The 10,917-nt window shown below is 35.0% G+C and overlaps 1 long non-coding RNA gene across 1 annotated transcript; it reads left to right on the top strand.

Annotated features, from left to right (window-relative positions):
• Positions 1-8,345: 8,345 nt before the first annotated feature.
• Positions 8,346-10,590, top strand: LOC132114919 (uncharacterized). The gene is made up of 4 exons (XR_009425378.1): positions 8,346-8,477; positions 8,844-8,943; positions 9,030-9,078; positions 10,458-10,590. It is a non-coding gene; the product is annotated as an uncharacterized LOC132114919 (long non-coding RNA).
• The last annotated feature ends 327 nt before the right edge of the window (positions 10,591-10,917 follow it).

Raw genomic sequence — 10,917 nt, 5'->3', positions numbered from 1 at the left:
GCGTTAATGTGCACATTTCTCATTTTCCGTTGTACCCTCTGCCATAGTCGTTTGTATTCTCTTTTCCTAGCTTCTGCAGGCATCCAGTTGTGTGACACAGCTATGTGTTTTTTTCTCTGCAAATGTGTACACGCATGTTATTTAAGTAAAAAACCTAAAGATCGTAAATTTTTAGGCAAATACAGTGATCTTTCACGCCACATTATAAGGTGAAAAACATCTTGATATAACATTGAACTTATCACATTGCTGTGAAATCGATCCCTTTTCTGGCATGTCAGCAATATGCTGTAAATTTGAAAACCTTTTTTGCAAAACAAGCCTACCTTCTGAGATGACATCATGGTAATCTGTCTGTAGGGCAGGGTCTGGAAAGCACAGAAAAGAGACAAAGTGAATTGAAATCACATATACGTCGACGTGGGACAATTTTATTTACACTTGTTACTTCAAAGGATACAGATGATATTAGATACAATGCCTGAATTGTGAATTGCCTAACCGGTTGTGCATTAAATTGTAATTTCTATAATTATTACTATAATTATTATTATTATTATTATTTTATTTTTATTTTATTTTGTTTGTGTGTTTTGTATTTATGTATTTATAGTTTGTTCTGGTTTTGTTATGTTTTGTTAAACATGGACCTTTATTTTCACCAAAAAGGCTTATTTCTTCTTTTTTTCTGCTTATTTCTAGGCTCTTTTTTTAAATGCAAGCGCAAACTGGGTGCTGGCTGTTTGGCCAGAATAAGCTCAAAGTCGTGCACCTCTAGAAGCGGAGTTTCGTGCAAAGTTACAAAAAATGCCGTGCACACATTTGCGCGAAATGGGGTCTCGCGCCCACTGTGATGGCGGCACCGTCGCGCTTGTGCGGAGGTTGAGGGACGCGCGCACGCTCACAGCCAAGCCTGTGAGAAGGCGCGTTAAATTTCAAATAAAGTATAATTTACAATAATGATATTAATTGTATTCATAATTTATTTTAAAGTAGCTAATGTTAACATGACAGACCCTAAAAAATTAATGAGCTTATCTGAAAAGGATAAGCTACTTCTTTAGACCAAATGACGTCACGTAAACATAACGGTATTTAACGACAAATAACGGCGATGACAGTGCGGACCAGTGGTATAAAGTTAAAGAAAAAGACGGAAAAACAGTTTGTCTGAGTAAATGTGGTACATTTATTACTGGAAAAGAAAGTCCGTCAATTTTATGACAATTTATTCAATTTCTTGTGGAAACGGCCGTTTTACCATGAGAAAATTTCGCTCAAAAGCTAACGTTACTGTCCTTATAATTCCATATTATTATTATTTATATCATGTAACGTACATTATATGTCATTTTGTTTTGTGTTTTTAATTTAAATAGAATGGTTAATTAGAAGAATTACCTCAGAGAAACTGACAGTTGGGATGTCCAGTTGGGATGTCCACTGAGTGAGTGAGGTGTGAGTACGCTGTGTGTGAGCGCGATGGTCACAGACCCCAGCTTATATACCCGCTGCCAGATTTAGAATTTGTGACCTATATAGGTGTTAAACGTTTTTTATTTTATAAAAAAAATATGTATATTTATATAATGATATATTGCGTTATAATACTAATAATTTCGTTATATTATGTAATGGATAATGTGAAAAATAATAATAAAGAAAATAATAAAGAAAATAGCCATTTCCGTCTAGATACCTGCGTCCATAGCAACACTTTGTTTTTCATGGCAACGGTGTGTTATACTTAGCAGCGCCTGTTATCCATAAATAATACATTAGAATTCAAATATATAAATTAAATGAGTATAAATTAATATATATACATATAATTTAGTATTATTTACTAATAAATAATTCATATTATAATAATTGTAATTTAGTATTATTTTTACAATTTATTTAAAAATGTTTAATTGCAAATAAACCCAATAGGTCATATTTCCCGGTTGTAAAATTGTCGTGTTTTATTCGTCTTATAGATAGGCGAACATTTCTCATGAATAATCGTTCATTATTGTAATGTATAAGATTATAAACGTCTTACCTGTTTTTTCTTCTCAGATGTGTAGAACCTGACTCATCCGATTGATTTTTTTCTTCATGGTAAAAAATAAATAAATAAGTCTTCTCCCAGAATGAGGTTCAAGCAGCTGCTTTCCTTTTGTATGTATATATATATTTATATATTTATTTATTTATTATTATTTTATTTTTTTTCATTACCTAGATACATATAGGCCTATTATAATTATACAACATACAAAAACCAGTGGCGGATACAGAACGTCATTAATAGGTGGGCCTGGTGAATATACAGAGGGGCCTCGGGTTTTTTAATCTTATACACCTGATTCCCGGGCTCTGTATTATAGAGCTTTCACACTGCGCGCGGATGCGGTCCGGCGATCCGTTCCATGTGCGGTGCAGTGCAGAGATCGTTTCCGCACCGAGTCTATTTCTGATGTGCTGCACGCGCTGAATTAAAGTGACAGGCTGACGGTGCATGGTTCGTGGTCAAAATGAACACAGATTGACATGAAAATATAATTATCTCACCATAAATGCGTTTAATTAAATAAAATGTAGTAATCTCACCATAAATGCATTTAATTTATTTATACTTTTACACAGTCATCTTTTTTTACTTTAGGACCAGGGTAAAGCAAGGAAAAATAAAATTTACTTCAACAAGGCGACATAATGAACAACTCTCGTCTCATTCATGGTGGAGGTGAAAAAACTATTTCTTTGTGACATGCAATATTTATTGTATTAAAACTTAAATGCAAAAGAAAAGGCATGTTAGTCGGCTGTTTTTGTCAATTTTAAGATTTGAAATGTTTGCGATTTTGCGAAGTACTACATGGTTAAATATTTTACCACTTGTTTGAGCAACTTAATATATAAATATATATAAGTAGCGCTGAATACGTTGTTTAAATTGTGTTAAAACGTCTATTAAAGAGTGTATATGTACAAAGAGAATCGCAATGCTGACAACCCTTTTTTTTACTTTTTTAATAAAAGTTTCTGATAACTTCTGGATTTGAAATACAAATAGTGAGTATGTGTTTGTGGTAGCCTACAGTCTGGATCAGTGACGCACTGCACACGGAGTATGTGTGTTTCACAGTGTAACAGTGTAACAGTGGTGTTACGCCACTTTTAAGTCAGTGCGCGCACGGAGAGCGTGTGGCCGGCCCGTGCAGAAAACAAATTCACAAGAGAACCAGCTGTGTTGCATGATAGCATCACTGGACTGACACGTGATATGCCGACATAATATTTTTATTTTGTAGCTATTTTTCGTAGCTACTTTACTTAAATGTCCTCATGAAACTATTAAAATTAAATTATTTATTAATTTGTTATTATTAAAATTAAAAAAATTAATTGTTTTTATTAATCTGATTGGGTGGGCCACCAGTCAATCTGCCCACCCAGGCCCACCCATATATCCGCGCCTGACAAAAACTAGCCAGAACACATCTAACAGAACAAAAGTTTATTTATTTATACAACATTAACGTGCTTTTTAAATTAACGAAATGTAATATTCATCTTTATAGAAGATACAGTACAATAGCCTACAACAATCTGCAAACTTCATATTCATAGCAGATTTAAAACAGTCCTTTTTGTGGTGGTTTATTTTGCTAAAGTTTTCTTGATATTGTGAGTTTACACAAATAAAAGCTTTAAATAATGTATTATTCTTATGACCAAAAATTGAGTATTTTAAGTTGTTTATACTGTTGACAGGAAAAAAATGCAAGCGACTGCATGGCCGCTTCCATGCCCTGCAGTGCGCGCGCTCCCCACTCCGCACATAAAGAAAGGACGATGCACCAGCAGCAGTGGCTTACAGTTGAATTGGGCTGCAGCTCTCCCTTCTGAATACAGTCAGCCGCGGGTGTGGCAGTGCCTCACCAAAATATTCATTTTTAATATTTGTATAGAAATGTACAGTAGGCTATATAGACATTTATATAGAAAATAATAAATGGTAAATGTGTCGTAAGTTGTAAAGTGCGCTTAATAAATTCAAAATTAACGCACGACTTCGAAGCGGGTGCTATGAAACAGTGTCAGAGCTCCACAAAACTCCACAATTTTCCAATGTAAATGTGGTGAAAAATTGAACTGCATCACTTATGCATCGCTTATTTTCACGTTGCCTTGATCTATGACATTGTATTGTTTTGTATGTCTATTTGTTAATAAGGGATTTATGGACACATCAAGGATTTTAGATCTGTAGAGTAAAAGCCATAGTTTTTATTTTGAAGTAACACATATCAAATCCTAACCCACAAAATTAGCAGAGAGGACCTAATAAAATGGCTAGCATGTTAGTGTTATTATTTAACAAATAAGTTTAATACTTATTGTATTATTATTTAATATTTTCATTAATTAGATGTAGATTTAATACATCTTTGCGTTCATTAATTTGTCATATTTTTAACGTTGTTGTGTGACCATATAATAACCACATTGGGAACGTTATTATATGACCAACAGAGGACCATGCGAGAACGTTCTGTTAACATCCCGAATGTCCTCTTTGTAACGTTTTTGTGTGACCATATAATAACCAATATCGAACGTCCCCCTAAAGTAATAACGGGAACGTTATTATATGACCAACAGAGAACCGTATGGGAACGTTCTGTTCACGTCCCGAATGTCCTCTTTGTAACGTTGTTTCATGACCATATAACAACCAGTATGGAACGTTCCCCTAAAGTCACTTTGGGAACGTTATTATATGACCAACAGAGGACCATGCGAGAACGTTCTGTTAACGTCTCAAATGTCCTCTCTGTAACGTTTGCTATGTGACCATAAAATGCCCCAAATAGAACGTCCCCCTAAAGTCATTTAAGGAACCTTGAACTGCAGCACTTTCATAACCAAAAGAGGACGTTCCAAGAACGTCCCTAATGTTCTGTAAAGGTTCGGAACTTTCGTTACCTTTAGATAACTTTTAGGGAACGTTGCACAAGGTCGCGAGAACGTCCCCTCCTACGTGGGTATGTGCTTGTGAGATTTTCTCTATCAGGCTGAAGGTCACAGCGATTGATCGGCGCTGCACAACAAAGCAGGGAACTACACTGCGACCAAAAAGGTCACATATGCATCACTGATTATTTTTGTACCTACTTATGTGTTATGCTATGATTTAATATGAGCATTTATTAAAACAGAAATGTGTATTTTAAGAATACGTTTTGTAACGTGCTCCGAGCATTCAACACATCAAGTTGGCTTCAGTCCTGCAATCCGGGAAAGCTGAACTGAGCAGCTGGTCACTCGTGCTGTGTTCGGTCTGCACGAGAGAGTCGCGTCTTGCGGACAGCAACACTGAACCGAGCTCTCCTTCAGGACGTTCACGTCCTCCTGCACCTGAACAAACAAATACAAATCGCAGTTTAAACATGCAGAAAAGGATGTGAAAGAGATTAATTCCGCACCGCGGTGTTCTGGTGTTCAAGGAGCAAGCAGAGACGCGTCTCAAAGTCTTCTTGCTTTTGTACTGACAACAAATACAAACAAAATATGTCGAAATACCCGTCTTGGAAAGTGTGTTCGATAAAGTATGTGGTTATGTCTCAAATGTTGCAAAAAATGTCGGACACATCGGATGTGTATCATTATAATGGATTCGTTTGTCTCTTAAGGTGACCGCGCCTAATTTACTAGCTCTGCTGTCAGTGTCTTTAATGTATTAAAATGAAAGTAAATCACTCACTGCTCTTGATTGAATTACTTTGTAGTTTTAACAAGAATTTATTTAAAGTCAATCCAAAAATCAGATAGAATTGTTTTACTAGTGGGTGCAGGCCACTAGTTCATTTATGTAAGTGAGTATGGCAAAATAGTGATCTGTGAAATATTATACCCAAAAATTCTTCATACTGTAGGCTACCAGTGAAATTGATTAAAAATAAATAAATAATTAGGGACCTGACCATGTTTTGCTTTAGTGTTTCTTTCTTTAATTGCTAATGCAACCTTTTCACACCACAGACTGAACCAAATTAAGCATTGCTTGCTTGGTAACTGTTCAACAAAGTATTGATAGTTGTGTAAATATTGTCATACTGACAGTTGTCTGAAGTTTTGGTTGATTCCATTACATATCTTTCTATCAAAGTTATCCGACATTATCAAGATTAATTTGTTCTGAGTTATTGTCATATTTTATTACCAATTTCTAAACTACAGCAAATAAACTGTGATAATGTGAGAAATGTTGAAGGTGTCTGAATACATTTTGGTTTGATTGTGTATTTTATTTTCCAGTGAAGACTATGCAGTGCTATTTTAAATTAACAAAAACAAACTTAAAAAATGTAAACATTATGTAAATAGCACAAATAAATAAATAGAATGAACATATAGTACAATTTAAACAGTTTTAAACAGGGCCCACTGTACAACCTGCACAAGGGCCCCTCTAACCCCAGCTGCAAGACGGAGCAATGCACTGTGTGTACTGTAAGAAATAGAACAAGGCATGTGGTTTAAAAGATGACAAGTAAAACAAAAAGCACATCTGTATGCAATACAGTTTAATTATTGTTCATTATTATCCAGTAATTACTATAAATAATTTGTGCGACCAAATCATGTTATGCGCCAGTAACTGAAAAAGTTATTAGCACAAGAGCCACCAGTGGAAAAAGTTAGTGTAGTTCCCTGTGGTAAAGTAATTTATATATTTTTTAAGAGCTTCTTAAAATAAAATATTACTCCGAATTGCACACAATCCACCCTTTAGAACACAACAAGAGCAAAATCCAAGGGTTTTTGAGCCGTGTATGTGTGCAACATGCAATATTTGACATTGCGAAGGGAAAAAAAGTCACATGACAGCTGCGTTTCGGGGCGAGATCGGACAAATAAATACACATTTCATTCACACTGACAAGCTAAACCAATATATGTTATTATTATCGGGTCAGATCTCATTAATAAATTATGTCTCTGGCCAAAGAACCGACAGAAAGACGAGAGAGAAATGAGCGCTGCATATCAGCCAGCCCAGTTATCACTACGAGCTCAGAATAAAAGCATTTTTATATTTTTTAAGAGCTTTCAAAAATAAAATATCACAGCGAGTGCACACAATCCACCCATTAGAACACAACAAGAGCAGAATCGCAGGTGTTTTTGAGCTGTGTATGTGTGCAAAATGAAATATCAGCTCGATACAGCTTATGATTACTGGAAGGAAAAAAAGTCACGACAGCCTTTTAAATTAAAACAGTGCAGTGAATCAACAAAAAACAATTAGAAGAAAATATTATAGAGATCAAAATGAATGCTTGTGTGATTGTGTGACTTTTTGTCTTAGGTGTAAATAACATCCATCTCTCCAGCTTCAGAGGACAGTGATTCTGGCTTTTCGTCGGTAGATCGGAAAAATCAAGTACACGATTATTTCAAAATTCATAATAGCTTGGCGAATATAAACAAAAACAGCCACGTGAACATAAACTGTTGAGAAATAAATCGATTATTGAATATGATGGATTGAATATTAAAAGAGGCAGCATTTACCAGCTGCTTCCAGTATGTTGTCCACACGATAGCGCCACAGGATAAATACTAAATACTTCAAGATATATTCAGAGACAAAGCAGTTCATACAAGTGAATACATAAATTGCCTATTTTCAAGTAAATTATGAGTCCTTCTGTGAGTACTATTATATGCCCAACATGAAAATAGATAACTTATATAGTGTCCCTTCTTTAATTTTTCAGTAATGTGTGATAACTTGAGAAATATGTTGTCAGTACTATTAAAAAAATGTTTTATTTATGCACATAAATAAATTTGAAATATTACATGAGTTTGAATGAGTTTAAATTGATTAGAAATAGTTCATACACTCAAAAAAGTCAACTAGCCACTTGTTTGATTTGCAAAATACAAATATGTCGGATTAATAAGAATACATCGAGTTTACATCTGTTAAATGATTCATTCTTGTTATTTGTAACTAAATTAAGAAACAATCAAATGAATTAGATCAGCACTTGTTGATTAAATGAGACTAAGGCGATTCATTTCAACAACTCTCTCTGGTGAGTCACTGCGCATGCTCAGCACTGCGGCAGGAAGTTCGTGAACATGTCATCACGCAGCGGTTTGAACTGCTGCGGCTAATCCTTGATATTAAGGGTAAGTACCTGATATGTACCTGTTTGCAATTAGTACCGTGGAATTTAAGACATGAGTTATTTGACAATGTGGCGATGTTTCTAAGCAGACTTATTTCCCCAGACTAGAAGCACATGTGTTAGGTACTGTTTCTTCGTCGATAAAAGTAAGTTTCATCTTTACATTAGTATATCCGCTTGCTATGCTGGTATTAACTACGTTAAAACTAAACTCTACGTTACCCCAACAATGGGAGGGGAAAATGGGAGATAAAGTGAATGCAGAGTCGAAAACACCATGTAAGTTACCCTTTTTTTCTGTAAGTTAATGTAGCAAACGTTAGCGTACTGTGCACGTCTCATCACTCTTTTCAGATATCGTTTATAGTTTTTTTTTTAATTTTAAGTTTAGGGGAGACTGTTGTTGTTATTAGCCTAAATAAATAACATTAGCTTGGCCCTTGTGTTTATATGTGTATATCGCCAAAATATTACTTTGAACGTTCGATAACTAGACATTTCTGTCTTTTCAAACAGTTTCAAAATGCCACATAATGCTACCCAGCTTATTGAACACATTATGCAAAAATTGTCAAGTAAATTCTATGATACACATGCAGTCTTAGCATACACATTAGAGTAAATCTGTACATTTCTTTTTCACAGCGGAAATGTTTCTTACAAAAAAGAAAAAAGAAATGGGCTACATAAAAATATAAATCTGTCCCCAATGCTCTTCTACTGTGAACCTCACCTTTATTACATGGTTAGTGGTTTTCCTTAACATTCACATACAGTAATGTATAACTAACAGTCCTTGATTAACGAACTTTCCTTTTCTTTCTCTTTTAGTAACATATATGTGGCAGTGCAGGCAGTGTATTGCAAAGGAGAGTTGAAGGTACAAATTACTATTATCATTATAAACTAAACCATTGTTTTGAACCAGCAATTATTATGGTTGTTTATTTAAATTGTCCATGCACATTTAAGACATGAGCAGGACTGAAAACTCACATCAGCTCTTATACTTTTAATAAAAAAAAAAAGTAGACCATATTTAGATGGTGCTGTATATCGTCTTAACTCTCTCATTGTTGATAGAAAATTTGTTAAAACAGCTTTTTGTATTTTCATCCTTGTGTTATGAGTATAAGAGTTAACAAATGTTTAATTTATTTTTTTTTTTTTACAGGGGAGTTCTTGCGGATTCCTACTGTACCATGTTCTTCGCTGAGCTTGACTGGTACTCAACATGATAGGTGGAGATCTTCAGTAGAAAAAAAGGCGGGCAATCAGGGAAAAAAAAGAATCGCACCGATCATGGTTGCCATCTCCAAGGTTTGTATTGATAAATGGCTTTCATAGTCATACTCATCGCAGGTGGAAAGAACAATGTAGTTTGGCATTTTTTTCCTTAACAGTACTCCTAAGCTGTGCCACCACTGAAGTTTGAGTTAATTTTGTCCCCACCCAACAGGATGACACTATACATACCAGAAGGGCTTGTGTGATCAAGTCTCTTTGCACCTACTTGAATGAAGACCCTGAAAAACTAGTGAAGGCATATTTAGTGAGTTGATGAGAAAATGCAATTTTAAAAAGCCATATATTCTGTACTCGGGCCGTGTTTCTTCCTATTTGCCACAACAACATGTGACATGATAGAACACAACTTTGTAAAATAACTGAGCTGGACAAGGTGTTCATTTATAGGAAACTGATGATACATTATGACAAACTACTTATGTGAATTGATGAACTAAACCATTTTTTTTTTTTTCATATTGGTTAAGCTCTTTGGGGGCCTACTTTGCAAAACTGTTTAAAGCCATACTAAAGATTTAAATTAATCTGAAAGGCAGAAGAGGCAATGTGTGTTTTTTTTTTTTTTTTTTTTTGTTTTTTTTTTTTTTATTAACGGGATCAGAAAACTGTACATGCATGCTTTTTTTATTGCTGTGCATTGTTTTAGCCACCATATTAATTTTAAATATGGGGGCCAAGTAAAATGATATAATGCACTGCAATAAAACTCCAGCACCCACTGTGACCTCAGTAATTAACACAAAGTATAATTATCACCTTTCTGACAGTTTCAAGTTTAAAAACTGAGAAATTATAACTTTGTAAATGTAGAGTTCAAAGCAGAGCTCTCATATTGAAGTTTGTTACAGATGTACATTATATATTGGTCAGGGAGTGTGTACGTGTGCAATTCTTGTAATAAATATTTGAGCTAATTTTTGTTTGTAATCTTTTATGCATTTCGTCCCACAGGATTCAGACAGAGTCACAAAGTACCATGGAGCAAACTGAAGGGAGTGTATGTCATACTGAAGGAGGGAGCACTGCCTGACGATGACCCACAGGACACTGGTGATCTAATTAAAGGTGTGGAAGTCCTCAATGACTTGAGGTAGCATTGTGCTGGCTTGTGCTGTTATTTGGGCTGATATACTGTTTGAACCTGAGCTTCTCACCAGAGCTCAAGTGCACTTTTGAAGTCATGCAGAAGATCCTTCTAAATCTAAATGGACAGAGGTTGACATCCAAGGCACAGCTCAACAACAAACTTTTGGAGATAATGACCATGAAAAATACAGAAAAGTTAAACAAAATGCACTTGGAGTTTCTTATGTATATGGACTTTTTTTTTTTTTTTGCCACCGTTCGTCCAAACAAGCTACTGGAGCAATTGAGCTGAACAGGACTGGTGTACTTCAGGAAGGTGCACATT

This window comes from Carassius carassius, chromosome 3, assembly GCF_963082965.1.
Source record: "Carassius carassius chromosome 3, fCarCar2.1, whole genome shotgun sequence".
In the NCBI taxonomy this organism is placed as follows: Eukaryota; Metazoa; Chordata; class Actinopteri; order Cypriniformes; family Cyprinidae; genus Carassius; species Carassius carassius.
Note: the sequence above shows the minus strand (reverse complement) of the source record. Positions and strands in the feature narration are given on the sequence as shown.